Source organism: Eschrichtius robustus, chromosome 14 (genome assembly GCF_028021215.1).
Source record: "Eschrichtius robustus isolate mEscRob2 chromosome 14, mEscRob2.pri, whole genome shotgun sequence".
Taxonomy (NCBI): domain Eukaryota; kingdom Metazoa; phylum Chordata; class Mammalia; order Artiodactyla; family Eschrichtiidae; genus Eschrichtius; species Eschrichtius robustus.
Window position 1 is genome coordinate 55,855,355 of NC_090837.1, and position 18,497 is coordinate 55,873,851.

The following is an 18,497-nucleotide window of genomic DNA, read 5'->3' on the forward strand; positions in this document are numbered from 1 at the left end:
AATACTTATTTCATATCTATTAACATATGGAGAAGATAAGGATGACTAAGAATTGGTCTTTATCCTCAGTTTTCATTTGTAACCTATATATAGTATCAACAATAAAAAAGAATACCAGATCCAATGGCATAGTTGCTTTTCTTTGTGGCATTGGCCCAAAAATTATACAGATAATTTTTGAAACTACAAACTCTATTTAGAGCAGTGTTGTTGTGTAGGGTCTGATAGTGTCTCCCCCACCTCCAAACTTCATGTCCACTTAAAACCTCAGAATGTGGCTGGCCCTAAATCTAATGACTGGTGTCCTTATAAAAAGACCATATAAAGGCACACAGAAAAGAAAGCCATGTGAAAATGCAGATAGAGATTGAAGTGACGTAGCTACAAGCCAAGGAATACAAAGGATTTTCAGGAGACAATAGAAGTTAGAAAGAGACAAGGAAGAAATATTCCCTAGAGGCTTCACAGGAACATGACCTTGTTCACAGCTTAATTTTGGAATTCTAGCCTTCATACCTGTGAGGTAATAAAGTTCTGATGTTTAAAGTCACCCAGTTTGTGGTAATTAATTATGACAACCCTAGGAAATTAATACAGTTCATATGTTTGATTGTTTTTGATAAAAATAGACTACATCTCCTTGCCCACCAAATATCTGGCTTAGATATAGAGATGTGCAGGGCTTTAGTTTAAGTCTAATATGTGACCAACTTAGAAAACATATTCATTATGAAAAATATATATATAATAAATTTATTTCAAATACAGGATTTTTTTCCTGTTTAGAGTTATTTAGATGTTGATCATGTCTATTAGTCAGTAGAGAGCAGGTCAAACTGCGATAACAAAAATCTCAGTATTTTGAAACAAAAATGGTTATTTCTCGCTTATGAAATATATCCATTCTGTGAGAACAGGATATTCTTTATCCTCACTCTGAAACCCTGTTTAGAAGGAAAAGAGGTCTGGAGTGTCTAGAATGGTTTATTTACACTGACAACCTGCTGGAAAGAACTGAACATGTTATTTACTCAACTAAGAGACCAAGAAGAATGATCCCACCATGATCCCAAAGGTAGAGAGAAAAAAGAACATGGCGAACTATACACATAACCACAGCACCATGCCCAGCTACTCTCAGATTCTTAAGACTATCCCTTATATTGCTTCATACTTTTATACTGTAGGACAGTGTGGTACTCAGATTTTGTTGGTTGATGCACTGATGGATTGTATTTGTAAAACTAACTAATCAAGAAGCATATTTCAAATCTCTGGTTGAGATAGGTTTCTATTTTACATTTGGTCATGTGATTCTACCTGCTTTAAAGCCGAATTATATTTGGGGCTTCTCTGATGGCACAGTGGTTAAGAATCTGCCTGCCAATGAAGAAGACACGGGTTTGAGCCCTGGTCCGGGAAGATCCCACATGCCGTGGAGAAACTAAGCCCATGCACCACAACTACTGAGCCTATGCTCTAAAGCCTGCGAGCCACAACTACTGAAGCCCGCATGGCTGGAGCTCATGATCCACAACAAGAGAAGCCACCATAATGAGAAGCCCGTGCACCACAACAAAGAGTAACCCCCGCTTGCCGCAACTAGAGAAAGCCTGTGCGCAGCAATGAAGACGCAGCACAGCCAAAAATAAATAAATAAAATGAATAAAAATTTTTTTAAAAAGCTGAATTATATTTGGTAATATAGTGCCATTATGAGAAATAGCAACAGGAATTCAGAATATCATAAAGAAACGTGATATACAATGTAATAAACTTGGTTTTCCCCCCCATTCTCCACATTTATTACTTCACATTTGGAATTTTGCAATTATAGTTACTTTTCTTAAAAAGATGAGCAAATTAGATGCATTTTTAAAAACAGAAACACTATTACAGAGATACATGAGAAAATTAAATAAATTGGGTCCCTATAACCAAGAAAATGCAAAAAAAAAAGGTGTTTGATGGCTTTCTTTAATTTATGACTGTCCATGAACAGTGCTTTTCTGCAGAAGATGCTGTCTAGTGTTTTTTTTTTTTTTTTTAAGGATTCTGTTTTAGACTTAGAGAATATCGAAAATAAACTTATGGTTACCAAAGGAGAAACAAACATGCAGTGGAGGTATAAATCAAGAGCCTGGGATTAACATACACACACTACTATATATAAGATAGATAACCAACAAGGACCTACTATATAGCACAGGGAACTCTACTTGATATTCTGTGATAACCTATAAGAGAAAAGAATCTGAAAAAGAATGAATAAATATATATATATATATATATATATATATATATATATATATATATATATATATATATATATATATGTATGTATAACTGAATCACTTTGCTGTACACCTGAAACTAACACAACATTGTAAGTCAACTATACTCCAATAAAATTTAAAAAAGAATAGATAAATAAAATTTTTTTAAAAATTATTCTGTTTTATTTTCTTTTTAACTATAACACAGCATGGAGAAATGCCTTTAAATGATGCTTCCAAGTAGACTCAAGGATAGTCTCCTAGCACTCAGGTGAAGGTCCTAATAAAAAACTTGCAGTACCATCATAACTGGAGTACTTCAAAGAGTGGACAACTTGGCTGATAGAAATCTCACCAATCTCTTAGCAGGAAGTCCACACCTTCACTTACTGATTCTTGTACCGGAAGATTCACTTGTTAATATTCTTTCACTGAGATGTAGCAGGTTTTTTTCTACCTCCAAGTCCCACTCTGTCACATGAGTTGATTATGACATGAGTTTAAACTGGACAGGCATCCTTCCCAAATTCATGTCAAATTCTGCTTTTTATTTGACCAATGGATTCCCTGTTAAGGAGATAGTTATTAAATAAAAGTAACAATTTTATGTTTAAAGTATGACAAATTTCAGGGAAAAAAACTAATACTGCTAAATGGAGGCTTGAAGAATTCAAAGGAATAAAAGTATAATATGAGAATGATAGACCCTGAGAGATAAGCAGATTTTATGTGTGCATCCCCTTCACATAATACCATGTGACTGTCATCTTGACATCTAAGTAAGACCTAGCCTTTCCTTCTCCTTACTTTGAGGACCTCACATACTCACCACATAGCAAGATATAGTTGAAAATGATTTTTATATCGATTTTAACTGTTAAGCAATGAATGGTCAGAGCAGTTGAGAGTTGAAAATTTTTTCACAACACAAATTGTATATTAACTCATTATGCTGTGGCCCTAACTGAAAAAATATATACTGTAAACATTGTCTTTTCTTCCTTCCTCCCTCCCTACTTCCCTCCCTCCCTTCTTCCTTTTTCTTTTTTTCTTTTCCTTTTTTTTTTTTTTAATATGGACCTGGAATTTTACAGCTTTGTTAAGAACAATGAATCATAAAAACTGGTTCTAGTAGGGCACACCAAATGAATAGCTTTTTAGGCTTCTATGTATACTTTTATAAGAACAGGTACATCTCACTAATAACTGTGTGAAGTATTGTCATATCTTTCTATTTGAGTAAAGAACAGTATCATTTTAAATATAAAGTACAAAGCTTTGTTATTGTTTTTTACCCCAGCAAAATAACATAAGCATTTATGGCAGTATCAGGGGAAAGTGAAATGGTAGAGAAAGGTGAGGCAGGGTTTAGAGGTCAGGTCTCTGGGAACCACTCTTTTCTATATCATTTACTGCTAAAATGACCTCTGTCAAATCATTACAGTTCCCTAGGGTTCACTTTCCACCTTTTCCAATGGCTAGAGGTAAGGAAACTGCTTTTAAAATAACTTAACTAAATATCACTTATAAGATATTATATCCTCTTCTTTCACTCCTATATCAGGGAATAGAGACTAAGAGCAATATAGTAAACATATTTAGAATTATATTTAGGAAATGTATTAGGGAAACATTTTCACTTGTCTTCTTTATTTTGAATTCATCTATTTAGATACTTACATATATGTAGCCTCTACACTCCTATGTAATTCCTGACTATTTATTCTATTTCAGGTGGGTAAAAATACTATTGTTGCTATTAGATTGTATGATAAATGTGGTAAAGGCATATATTTCTAGAGTTATAAACTTTCATAGGTATAAATATGCCTAACTTTAGAGCCCAGTAGTCTAGTTCAAGGAGGAGGAGGAAGAGGAAGAGCGGAAGGAAGAAGGAAATAGGGAGGAAAGGGATCGGAAAAGTAGTAAAAGAAGAAGCAGTGTGAGGTTCCATAAATACCCAAAAGCCTAACGTAAACACTCAACAGTAAAAAACAACAGGGTTTTTTAATACATCGAAGAAAATTCTACAAATTCTGCATGTCCCATTTAACTTAAAACAAATTGTACAAATTTTAGCTAGCTGCTTTTCTAGCTCAGAGGAAATCAAAATCAGAAAATTCTAAGAACATTTTCAGAATTACTGAATGAGACATGACTAACTCTAATCCAGGCAAAAAAAAGTATGTGTGGTGGGGAGGGGGCTGACATTTTTTAAAATGCAGCCAGAGAGTACTGTGAATTTTAAAAAAGAACAGTTCTGTTTTGAGCATATATTTATTAATATAAATTTTCCAAGTATATACAAAACATATGCAAGTCATTATGAGAAGATACAAATAGTGATGTTTCACTATCTATTTAGCCAAAGAAAATCAATTGAAAGTTAAACCTGGACACAAAAAAGTGTAACGATGCATCTGGGTATATGCTGAGTGTAGACATACATTTGAGACTGTTGATGTAATCAAACTTGAAGTTCCTAATTCAAATGCAGGTTTTATGCTATGGGTCATTTTTATAATCAAGGGTAACAGTGGGTTTTACTTGGGTATGACAGTAGGAAAGTCAATGATATGTAGGGGACAAGATATATAGGTGTTGGAGTTTCATTGGTCTTAGTGACAAGGACCATGGAAACATGTCATGTATGCTCAATACTAGCAGAGCAGGGACAGAAGCAATTATGTTATTACTGGGGGTGCTGTGCAAGACTTCTAAGAGATTGCTACTCATTCTCCTGAACAAAAAGATGTTGGGGAGGTCAAGGGATGTTAGTGTGACATAGTTCCTTAAGTGGAAGGGCTTCCAAGGGCTTTTCTCTAGACATCGGCAAACAGAGATGTTGTTTATAGAGTTTCTGGTTCCTATGTGTGAAGAATCCATGTGTAATGACACATGGAAGACAGGTATAGTATTGTAATGGTTAGCTACGCAAATACCAGAAACCTAGTTAATCAAGTAAGATTTTTGGAAGAAAAACCTCTACCACAGTGTCATTTGTCCATCATATTGAATATTGTGAGAACAACAGCTGAATCTTAAATTCATGGGCATGTGAAGAATACTTTTTCAAAATAGAAAAGGAGAGTTACATCTATAAATAGGCTTATTTTGGTTCAGATATCTAATTACTTAACACCATAAGAGGGACAAAACCTATGGCATAAAAGAATGTCTAGAAGATAAGAAATAAATCAAGGAAACATAAAAAGTGGGGTCATTTTATCCATACATCTCAAGCCTTCCCACAGTGCAAAGATCAGGAGAGTTCCAATAAAAAGTCATTGAATGAATTATCAGTAATTGGAAAGGTGTCATAGCTGAATGGGAACCCATCAAAAAGTCTGTATTCGATATTTAGAAAGTGTCCTTCAGTAGACAGAATACAGAGTTTGGATTTATTAAAACAAAAAAGAAAATAAAAACTCTTTCATTAAAATAGTGCCCAATCCTCTTCTAGATTTTATAATATTGTTAGCAAAATAGTATATTTTAGATCCTTTAAAGTCTATGCACAGTGAGTGGCTCAAGGTACAAAGGGTTTAATAATAATAAATAAAGGAAAGATCTGTGAGTAAAACATCTAATTGGGGATAAAGAGAAAAATCAGTGGCTGTCGTGGTTGTGAGTCACTGCACACCCTGGGAGAAATGGTTTCAATACAAAGGAGATTTCTTAGTTGTTTCCTTGCTTTTTGCTTGTGTGCATACATACACATACATATGGCATAAAATCCCAGGTGATTCTATCCTTGTTTAGAGTGTTCACTATTAAGCTAGTCTGGAATCAGTCTTAGTTCCTATGATGATCATCATAAGGCCAAAAAATCTAACATGTAGCTAGTCAGATAAATCTCTTTTTTTTTGCATTAACTTAGAACTCTAGAAGGATCACCACTATAGACAAGGGAGATAGAGGTGATATAAGATTGCTTAATTAGAATACACTTAACAAATCTTCTACTATTGTGCTTTCTTAGGCATCTTCACAATCTTTTCACTTACATCCAAGATAGGAGTGACTCATTCTGTTCAGCCAATTTTCCACAAAGAGGAGGCAAAGTGTTATTCTGGTTTGCTTTTGTTTGTTTGCTTTTTAAATTTTGTTGTTTACTTCATAAGAGTCAGTGTGTGTGCAAGCCCAGATAGAGTAAACCAGGCTGCCCGGAAGTTTAGAAGCTGAGTAGCAGACTGACCTCATCCACACACTGAGCCACTCACTCCAAGCACAAGTGATTCAATTTTGTGCCTTAGCAAAACTGCAGATTATTGTATACTATAGACAAATGGATTTCAACCTTGGCTGCAAAATAACATTCTACTGGGTGGTACTTTTAAATACCAATGTTCAGACCCCCACCTGTGATATAAAACCAGATTCTTTCAAGTTGTATCTCTAGTATGTGTATGTAGCATGTGTGTGTGTGTGTGTGTACATGTGTATGTGATGGATGTGTGTGCATATGGGGCCAGGGGTGCTTGGCATCCCAGGTGATTCTAATATGCGTGAGGGAATCAGGTTTGAGAATTACAGAGTTGTAGATGCATGCATCTTCACAGATACTTGCCAAATACAAAATCTGAGACCATCTAATTTATGAATAATGTATATACTGTAACTTCATAAGAAATGAAGAATTAGAAATAACATTCTCTAAGAAAATAAAGTTTCATAATAAGTATTATTTCATGAATAAATTGCATCTTTATTTCTGTACAGAGATAGACCAAATGGGGACGTGGAGCAAGGTCAAAGTTTTTCTTAAAATGATCTCCTGTGTCCATACAAATACATGAAGAAATGATTCATGATTATTCATTAATAATCAGCATTCCCAATCTCTACACCAGACATGATGTCAGAAATAATTTTATCCTAAATTTCTTTAAAAATTGGAATTACGAAGTATCTACCTTAGCCTGAGAAATATTTCCATAATATATCCCAAATCACATACATTTAAAACACAGTTTTTCACAAAACACATTTCACTACATATTTATCTTGTATCTACATTTAGACAACATATGATATGCTCAAAAATTCTGATAGAATTTTGCTTTCTTACTCACCAAAGATCTGTGAGAGACTCTTTGCATACATGGGAATAAAAGAGAATTTTCCCTGGGTAAATTTAGATTTCTTGTCTTCTAGAATCTTCTAAATCTTCCTGTGTCCTGCACAGCTGCTGTTTGGGAAAGTTTTCCTTGGGCAGCTATCACCTTGCTTCAAGATCATCATCACCTCTAGTGAGTTATTATCAGTCTCATCTTTCAGGACTGTGGTATGCATCTCAAAATGGCTCCTTAATTTGTTTATGTAAGTACAGCTTCTCTCTCTCCAACCTCAGAGTCCTTGTGTGGCTGCTCTTTGTCATGTCTGATATTCTCTTCTGTCCTATGGCCATGAGGAGAATTATATTTGTTGGAGAGAATTACCTTTTGATTTCACCCCAGATGAACACTGACTCCCTTCCCCGCCTCATGGAAGACACAACATCACTTATTTGCAAACACAATTTTAGGTGCCTCTAGAAGCAGTGCTATGCCACTTGCCCACAGTGACAACTGCAAAGGTTCCACTTTCATGTGGAAGTCTAAAAACCCACTTTAAGATCATCAAGTGATCAGCCAATCATTTTAATATTTAGAAGCATTATCTTCCACATTACCAGGTAAGTGAAGGAATAAAGGTCACTAAATTGTCCATACTTTGCATATTACCCTTTTGATTTATTTGCCTTAAATACAAATGATCTTGTACATGCAGACTTCACTAAGTAGGAAAGTAACCTCTGCCTTTATCATCATCCCTCCAAGAAGAGCAAATTTGAGACAGAGTGCAGACTTCCAGACGGGCTTCCATTACTGTCTCCTCAGGCCACAAGTGCAATATATCTATGTAACCAGCTCACGTGTTTATATAAACACTTCACAACACCCAATCAATCACTTCTTTCTAGCCAGCACTTTTCTTAGAGAACTATATGCCCCTGACCTAGTAGAGACTACATGGAACTCTTTTCTTTCATGAGCTCAGAATTTAATGGGCCAAACACAACAATGGCACAGATGAGCAATTTCAAGAGTTCTCATTATAACCAGGAACTGCATTACAGAGATTCAGAGGACACGTGTCAGAACGTACCTTCCGCCTTTAAAGGTATATTTTTTATACAAAGCAATACAAACAATAAAACACACAATGCTGACCGCTCTCTCTAAAGGTCAAAAGAGGTTGTAAGTCTTCTTCTAACTGTAAAACTCTGTGTGAGGAAATATTTACAAGTTTCTAACTTCCAGAAAGTTAACTTGAATAATGTTAAAATCTGTGCTGTCATCTGCAGTCTGGGAGAGTAAGATCAGAGACTTTCTGGGCATATATATCATTTTAACTAAATTGATATCTAAGTAATATTTTGTAATATTTTATATTTAAATGCTTTTATTTCTCAATTGTTCTCTGTAGATATGCCACCTCTGGCCCCATCCCTCCTTAGTGCTTGCAGATTCATTTATAATTGGTTTTCTTGTTTTAGACTAAAAACCACAAATGAGAGCTGGGATTAGTGAAGTGTGCTTTAAGGAGGCTCTATCAGGAAATAAAATTTGCCCTCCATAAAGACAATATCTGCAGAAACAAAATGGAAAATTCTTTACCAAATCAACACTGACCACAGCATAGCCTGCATGGGGGAAGCAGACACACATTATCACAAAGCTAAGGAGCATAGAACCGCTGATCCCATAGTTGCAGAGTCATAAAATCCTGTCTTCTGTTTGAAAAACGTTTAATAGTGGACTTTGAATGCCTCATCTCAGAGAAAGCCTGGGTACCAGGGACTGAATAATTACATCTGGCAAAATATGGGGGGTCATCACATCAGAGAAAGCAGATGGTCTCCCCACCACTCCAATACCCCAAATCCAAACAAGCTCAGTGTGTTTTGACAATTTGACAGTTGATGGAGAAAAGGCATTTCTCTCAATTCTAAACAGAAACAAGGATCTGAAGATGAACACAGGGCTCTTCCATGAACAAAAGTGTGAGTTCCCATCAGCTGATCTCCACTGGGGTTAAGGGGATAGTACTGGACTGGCCACCCAGTGTGCTGCCATATCTCCTGTTACTAAATGGAGCTTAATGAAAAATTCTAAATGGATCACAGAACTCAGGCTCATTAGAGGCAGTACATCACTTGCATGAGGAGAGTAGTTGGAGGATAATATTTAGGATGTCTGTAAATTCTTTGGTGCCTGAGAAAAGGTGTCCTAAAACGTTATTAAAATTACCACCTGAAATACACATCAAATCAAAGAGATGATTCTGTTTCTAAGTTAAACACAATGACAGCATATGTGAGATCATTATCAATCATATACAATTTCTTAAATTTTTAAAATATCTCCCTTTGACAATTAGTCAACTTCCTAGAGATATTTCTCAATATTAAAGTAGAAAATTAGAAAAATTATCCATAGAATTTAGGTTAAAATTCTTACTCCATGTGGGGAAAAAAATTAGAAACTAACTGAGGTGTACTGGAAAGGACATAAGACTGGGAAATGTGGTGCTTGATTTGTCCTTCTGGATTTGCCACTTAGATTTAAACATATGTGCCTCCATTCTCTAATACAGAAATGGAAGAAAAATAACTCTTACCTACAGATAAATGATGAAAATAAAATGAGGAAGTAAAACTTTTTAGCAAAAGCACAAAATTGCTGTTCAATGTAAAATCTGCTCAGACATAATTCTGGGCTTCTATTTTATCTTTCACCTGCTTCCAGGCACAGCCATGTCTGTGGCTTCAGTCACCACAAATATACTGAGAACTCCTGAGTCCTGTTCTGAGAAAGACCTTTTTTAAATACAAATATCTGAGACCCCTGTTCTAGAGCCCCACCTCAATTTCAGCATGCTCAGCCTTACACTTGCTCTCTAAACCCTCCAGACCTCTGCAACTCCTACTTACAGTAAGAGGGAGATGGGGATGAGGGGGTAAGTTATTATCATAAACACTAAGTAGTTTTTTATTATATTTTCCTTTTGTTTATTTTATTTTATTATTCTCTAGAGGCAAAGATTTGACATCACATTTCACAATAATCTAATTTATGGTTTAGGGTTAATTTATGGGAGTTGGAGTTGGTAAGGAAAGTTTTGGTTACATTAAGGTAAAACATCCTATTCTCAAATAAAGAATAGGGAAAAATTGGTTCTGAATTTATTGTAAAATAGTGCCTTCATTCTGGGCTGACTTGTATCACTGGATATTAGCTTTTTACCTTAAAAGTATTGTTTATTCTCTGGGACCAGATGCTGTTCAGAGAAAACCTCAAAAACCTACCTCTCTAGAAAGTAAGTTGACTTCTGGACTTTAGCAGGATGCCAGCAGGAACTGGGGCAGAGTCTTGGGCTGGGGACCCAGAGAGCAGCCACATTTAATTCAATCCAAACTCTTCATTAAGGAATCTCACTCCACTTGGGTATAAGATGAGATGATTTTATCTCTTGTAAACATTGCCTTAAACTATGCTATATTGAACAACTTCCTCCTCTTCCCTGCTTTTTGTCAATATACTTGGAAGGTTATATTACTTTCCATCTAGTTCAGATATAAAAATCAGTACGTCCACATGAAAAGCTTCAACTCTTATCTGATTCTAAACACTTTCCATGCTATTGCTGGCCCAGGACTGGCTGGTACCTTTCACTCCCTCACCAGTGCCCTTTTCCTACATTCTAACTCCCCAAGAATGAGGGACAGAACAAAGAAATGAAGGGTGAGAACAAATATCCCTTACCTTACTGGGGATAATTTTAATCCTTTTCCATTGATGTCTGCTGCTTTTCTGCCTGCCCTGACCTGTCACCGATGATGGCCTCTGTGTAGCCACTGTTCATAAGCTGCTCACACTCTGTGCAATGGCAGAGCCCAGTGCAGCCTCCTGGCGCTCAGGACCCTGTCCAGCCTGGATGCTCCATCTGCCCTCAGTTCCCACTTGCTACTTGGAAGCATTCACTCAGAGGGCAGCTCTGTGGAGCAGGTTTCAGGCAAGATGCCTCTACCTTCCACACTGTTCTACAAATGTCCACTTGACCTAGAGTTAACTTGTCTTTTCCAAGCCTAGTGGTGTGAGTCAAGGTTGCCATTTTCTTTCTCTGCTTGCATCTTCTCTCCAATTTTCTTTTCTACCCCTGTGGTGGATAGATTAGTAATTTGGCTATCTACATAGCCATCCAATCTAGAAAGGTCCAGTCTCCTGCCATCAGCAGCATCTCTCATCTTCACTAGATATTTTCTTGAGCGTCTCTGCATACACTGCTCATCACAGTGGTCTCTCCCACAGCCTAAGTGGGATGAAGACAGTAGGGTAGAAATGCACTGTAGTAGGGTCAGTCCTGTGAACTTTAATAAACCCTGGAGAAGCTCCACCCTCAATCATTAGTGGCTTTTTTTAGATTGTGGCTATCTTAATACATTTTTGTTTTCATGTGTATAAAGTACTTACATCTCACATCAATTCTTTGGAATCAGCACTTTAATACCTTTTGCTTCCTCACTAATCCAATTTCCACAAAGCAGCCAGAGAAAGCCCCTGAAATTATATTATAATGCCCAGAAAAATCAGGAAGCTCCACTACCTTTCTGAGGAATGCCACTTTAGTTATTCTTCTCTCTTTATGCTCTAATTATATCTAATTTGTTTATTCTGTGCAGTACGCTTTTTTGCCCCAAGCTCTCCCTCCTGGACTACACTGTTCCCAGGAGTAGCCAAAAATTATCACCATTTCACCTTAACCCCGCCCTCTAGCTACAGCCAGGGTGAGGTGCTCCTAGGCAGCTGGGGATTAATGACCAATGTCTGACTTACTCCTTATTCATTTGTAAGTTTTCAGGTTAAAGGACAGTCTTTGAGGTGCTTCTCTATCTTTGTAATTAAGTTAGTTTGCCCTTTTATAGCTCTCATCATACTTGAAATTACTTGCTCACTGACTATGTTCTCTGTTAAATAATATGGTTCTTGAGGACGGGGGTCAATCTCATGGATATATCTGGTTCACTGATCTATCCTTAGTACCTAATGCATTTCCCTAACAGCTACTTATTTATTAAGTGAATTGATAAATGTATGGAGAATAGAACTACTGTCATTAATTTTTATTAGATTTAGCAAATGATTGTTCAACCCTTCATTTGAATCTGCCCTTGGAGCTATCAAGAACCTTATCAACTCCATCCTGTTCCACCTCTATTGATTTGTCGACATATTTTTGGTTTCTATTCATGTCAGAGTTTGTTTGAGATTGCCACTGTGTGTTCCTTTCTATTTGCACTGGAGAGGCTGGTGAAAAAAGTGTAGTTTAAAAATCAGCAAAAAGGGCGTTTTACATGATTTTAAACTAGATATCTTTGAAGTCAATTTTTAAATGAAATAGTGCTTTGAGTTCTTAATGTCTTCTACATCTTAATTTTAACCTTTCTTACAGTTCATTCTTAAGTGCTTTTCCCAGGACAGTTTAAATGGCCTAACCTAACATCAATCATTGTTTCTAAGAAAAATTTTAGTTGTTAAGATCTCTTCATATGTATGCTTGTTTGTTTTTAAATTTTTACATATAATGGAACTGCTTGTTTTTCTAATTGCTTCCAACTTAAAACAATGAGGCTGTAGTGGACTCTGAACCTAGGCATACTTGCACAGAAGGGAACTTTGGCTGTGCTCAAACACCTTCCATTTGGTTCCTATCACATCAGGCTTACCCTCAACACCCCGGCCACTGACATAACCTCTGGCATAGTTAGTGCAACCTTCCACCATTCTGCTGAATTTCTCTGCTTGTTACTCTTCCCCTGGCAGTTTTACTTAGCTAATATGGCTGTTAGTAGTAAAACAACAAACCCTTTTACTGGGGAGTCACTGAAAGACCAAATACATCACGCCCTTTATTTTATAGATCAAAGACTCAAGATTTCCAGGACAATGTGACTCTCCTATAGTTCATAAGTAGAAGGAAAGAGACAAGGCTAGAATATGAGGCTCCTCCCACCCAGTCCAGTGTATATTTCCACTATAGAACATGGGTACATTGAGTCAAGCATTCTGGAAGTAATCTAGGGTATTTATCTAACTAAATTGCAGATTAAAATGGAAGGATTTGAACCATTTCATTATGAATACTCAAATCCCACTGAGGAGTAAATCCGTTTTACCAATGCTCACATATAAGCAAACTGAGGACCAGAAATGGGAAAATATTCAATTATGAATACCTTTGTAGACAGAGCAAATGGATAATTTCAGGTAAAAACAGACAAAATTAAAAACAACATTTTATCCTACTAAAATTTTTTCCAGGGGTTCTGTTGTATTTTGGGTTTGATTTAACTTCAAACTATCAATTCCCCTGCCCTTAGTTGGTCTTTAGAGAAGACATCAGAATGCAGCAGCAAGCTTCTCCCCATCTCCCTTGCAGTTGCAGTCCCACAAAGGTAATCATTCCCAAACTGTCAGAGAAATCCCTCCTCCTAGAAATGGTAGCTGGACATATTTCTCTGAAGTTTTGTGGAAGTGGTCAGCTGCTGTCACTAAGGATTAACTGGTCTCTGAATAACCAGAAGCATAAATCAAAGTGGGAGCAAAAAAGACAGATCCTCCCCACCAAGTCTACAAAAGAAAGGGAAATGTGTCCTGTAGCCTTCTTTCATCTTTTCAGCCACACCCTCACGTGGAGAGTCAGCTGCATTAACACAGTCATCTTCAAAGGCAAAGGACAGCAAAGCAAGAGAGGGGGAAAAAAAAGGAGAAAAAAAAACATTCTAATGACTAATTGGCAAACCATCTGTCTATATGTGTTATCTCCCTATGTTACCTTCACAATTTTCCTTTTTAAGTTCTCACTGATCTAAGCCCAAAGACATTAAAGTGGATAATATATTCTGGTCTGCTCATCAGCAGAGTTATCTTAGTATATCAGGACTGGGACAGCTGGTAGCCCAACCCCCTAGTTTATCAATAAAGAAAACTGAGGCTCTAAGTGTAGGCAACTTGGCCAGGATCCTGTAGCTTCTTGGAAAGAGAGCCAGGACTAGAAATTCCATATTTTGACTCCTTCCTCATTCAGCATTCTTGGTAGGATATCTCATTACAAAATTATCTTCCCTTTACTGGGGGAAGGGAAGGCATGTTATTTTATGCCTTTTATAGCTGCCTTTCCCATCTTCCTAACTTATAGCAGGAGCCTTGGTTTTATCCTCTTCTATCAAAACTTGCAATGGGAAAATGTTTTACATCTGTCTTTTACCACTTAAGGTAAATGAGAATCCCTGCATCACCTTCCCTGAGGGTGTGTTCATGTTCAGACGTATATTCTGAGTTGTGGAAGGGAAGATTTTTGTCCCTGTTAAAAGATTTGGCACTGGGGCAGATTGCAGGAAGGGGTAGGATTTTTTTTGACACTCTCATCTCTGAGCTACTAATATCTACTACTAGCAATACAAAATTCACCCATCACTTCACTTTCCAGGAGACTATGTGGGGAATTTGTTAATAACTGTAAGATGGGGAAGTTCGGTTTCATAAGGTGGTAACCTCCTGGAAAATCTCTCCAGTTCAGAACAGCATTCACCAGTGTAATGTGGAGTATTCCTACTTTTCCAGAAGAGACAGTAAATGGTTTCTGTCTTTTTCTCTCTCTCTTTTTCCTCCTTTTTTAAATCAGAAGAAATGTATCTTCAGTGTCATTGTTGTTGTCTCCACTTCAGCGTCTCTCTGCTCCGCCTCAGACCTCCTGGGGACTCAGAAGAGGGAACATCTGTTTGTCTGTTTCTGCTCTTTTTCGCAAAACCTGCTAAATAGAGAAGAAGCTAAATTTTTAATGGTCCCGAAGCTCTGTGTGTGAAACGATGATATTGGGTTGCAATTGAAGAAGAGTTTTAAGACAGGCAATTTTATCCCAACTTACATAATGCATGCTAAAGTGTGAGGCTGTTATAGAATCTCATCTGCAATTGTGAGCTGCATAATATCGCAATAGTATTTGAATATTATCAGATTCTCAGTGGCAGAAATGCAGTATTAAGTGTTTGTGAGGAGTGAATTATGCCCTATTATATCGCAGAGACCCTGGGAGCAATGGAAGCAGCTGGCGAATGGCGGTTTTCTCTGATTTATTAACAGGGTTAGTTTACTGAGATTATGCTTATTTTTATGAGTGGAACGATTATCAGTTCTGAGGCTCTACTCCAAAGAGGACACACACAGTGAGGAGGGGTAACTTCGCATGTCTCGCCTCCCGCCTGCCACAGCACCGGGAACATCCGGCACTATTTGGCTTTCTTTGGAAGGAAGTAAGAAAACTAGGGAAATATATCAAGAATGGAAACAAATCTCCATAAACTGGCAAGAGAGTTTGGGGGAAGCTGGACCGGTGGAAAAGGAAAGCTCAAGAGGGATATGATCTCAGACTGTAAATACCTTCAAGGAAGCACTATAAATGAAGGGTAGAAATTATTCACAGGCTCAGATGATGGCAGGAGTAGGTGCAGTAGCCTGGAGCTAAGAAAGAAGAAGCTTGGACCAGATAATAAGAAAAGTTTATAGTAGCAAGAGTGACAGGGCAGAGAAATAGGCTCTCAAGAGTCATTTCAGGTAAAACGTTAACAGGACTGATGAAGTGAGGGAAGCAGAATGGATGTAACACGTAGGATTTGGAGCTCCTGTTTCTGGAGATATTGATGAAGTAATAAGTGCAAACATTTTCCCCCATTGAATTCAGTTTTGCCAATTTTTTGTTACAAAATCTTCACTCTCATGTGACTACATCATATTTGAAAAGCAAAACCTTCAATTAGATTGTCATGAAGAAAGTCACAAACAACAAGCATGATGACATGATGACCTCTATAACCATCCCCATTCCTGATTTTGAAACTCTGATGTAGGGACTGCATGATAAATTAGGCTGATGCGTTGGAGAAAGCTTATTGAAGGAGATGAGTTCGAAAGGATGGAGAAGTTAAGGCATATTTTACATGATTTACTCATTATTTATAACATGATTATTCAAAGAAGGATTTGTGTCAGTAGTTGAGGATTTAAATAAGGAGAAGGCAGAAAGATTATTGTTCTAGCTGGGCATGTCTCATGGATTTTTCAATTGTCCCCCAACTGAATGCAGCAGGAAATGGCAACATTTATAGCCAAGCAGCCCCTATCAGTTTGCTGGGGTTCAAACAGCTAGCTCTCAAGGGTTGATGGTTGTTCTCATCCCACAATTCAAAGAAATCATTATATCAACAAGTGTTAAGAGCATGAAAATTCTGGAGATGTCCCCACAGCAGTAATTAGAATGTTACATCTAATTTCTACTTTACAAATTCAAGAGAGCACACACAACACTGACTCTCTTTCCATCACTAATTCACAGTACCGTTAGAAAATGAATCCACAGCCATAGCGGAGGGGCAACTCCATTGGATGAGTAATATGCAAACTATGGAAAGCAGCCTGAGGCAGACTACACATTGCTACAAAAAGTCAGAGTGGCTCTAACAACGGCATGGTATCAGGAGCAGGGTGAGGCTGAAGCAATTGCAGGGGAATGAGTTTGAGTGGCACAGGTGGGAATTTCTGCATTTCTCCTCGCCCTCAAATCTTTGGGTCAGCACTGAACAACAGTGCCTCTCCTTCACTGTAACTCTACCCAGACATCGATTTAAACCATGGTGGTAAGACCTGGCCCCATAGCCCATGGAGTCTGTGCAGAGACAGCATTACCAAAAAGGTAACGGTGCATCCTAAATCAAAACACACGACCAGGCATAATCAGATAAAGACATGACTGAGCATAACCAAATATCTGGGGAGTGCCACATCATGAAGGAAAAACACAAAATGCAGCAAAACTCACAGAGACAGTGAAGAAAACTGGCAAGATATTAGACTAAATATTAGCTATATATATCTTCTGAGAAACACAAGAGAATATTATGATACTGTTTTTTAAGATTCAACTTGAAAACTTGGAAACTGAAAATTTAATTCTTGAAAAACGTGAATAGAAAAGTTGAATAGTGGACTATTCAAATGCTAAATGATATTTGCGTCTTTTGGCAGCAAGGTGGAATTAAGGATTTCCCCCAACTCTCATGGAGTATAAAAGTAGAAAGATATTAAAACACATGGGCAGATATTTGGACATATGTAAATAAAGTTTGAGAAAGAGATCATAGGAAAATGAAGGAGAAAAGTGGTAAATACAAAATTTCAAATTTTTCCATGACTGAAAAATATATGACTTTCTAGATTGAAAGAGTTCACATTTATTGTGTGACTTAAAAAAAAAAAAAAAAGACTGTGCATAGAAATATCATGGTGAACTTTGAAATTCCAAAGATCTTTATCCAAAGATAGAGAGAACCCCCTAAGAGTGTCTTAAGTTTAAAAAAGAGTATAAAAGGAATTTGAAACAAAGCAACTTACCTTGCCCTCAAATTCTCATAAGTAATGCTGAATGCAAGAAGTGCACTTCCTCAGGATTCTTAGAAAAAAATATGTTGAACACTATTATTATTTTTTTAGAGAAAAATAAAGACATTTTCAGATTTTGTAGGACATGGATATTTTACCGTCCATAACTCAAATCTGAAAAAATTACTAAAGCATACATACCAACAAGTAAAATAAATGAGTCCTAGTGAAGGAAATGAAGTTTAAGAAATTGCAGTGAGCAAAGAAATCAACACACTGTATTGCTAAGTCTAAATGAGCATGGATTACAAAATATCAACCTAAAACTAAAGTCACATATGGTATTGATGTTAGATAACATCACGAAACATGCAGCAGAAAGTGACTTACTGTGGAACCATTATTCACAATTTTAAGTTTGCTTTTTTTCTTTATTCATGAGCTTAAATATGGTCTCATTCCTCCTGGGATGATAGAGAGATCCTTACTTCTCTGAAATCCTGTTGTAGGTATCATCCCATTTTATTTTTAAGATGTTTCATTTACTTCTCTTTTTCTAGTACAAGATAAATTATAAATTCCTTCAAGGAAAAGAGTTTATCAATTTATTTAAATTAATAGGTGTAGTGACCAGTATTTTGAAGGTGTTTGTTAGTTAGATAAAAAATATATATAGTATAGTTTTCTGTACTGGCTGGTGCAGGAGATACCATGGAATCAGTTAGGGAATAGAGATGATTAT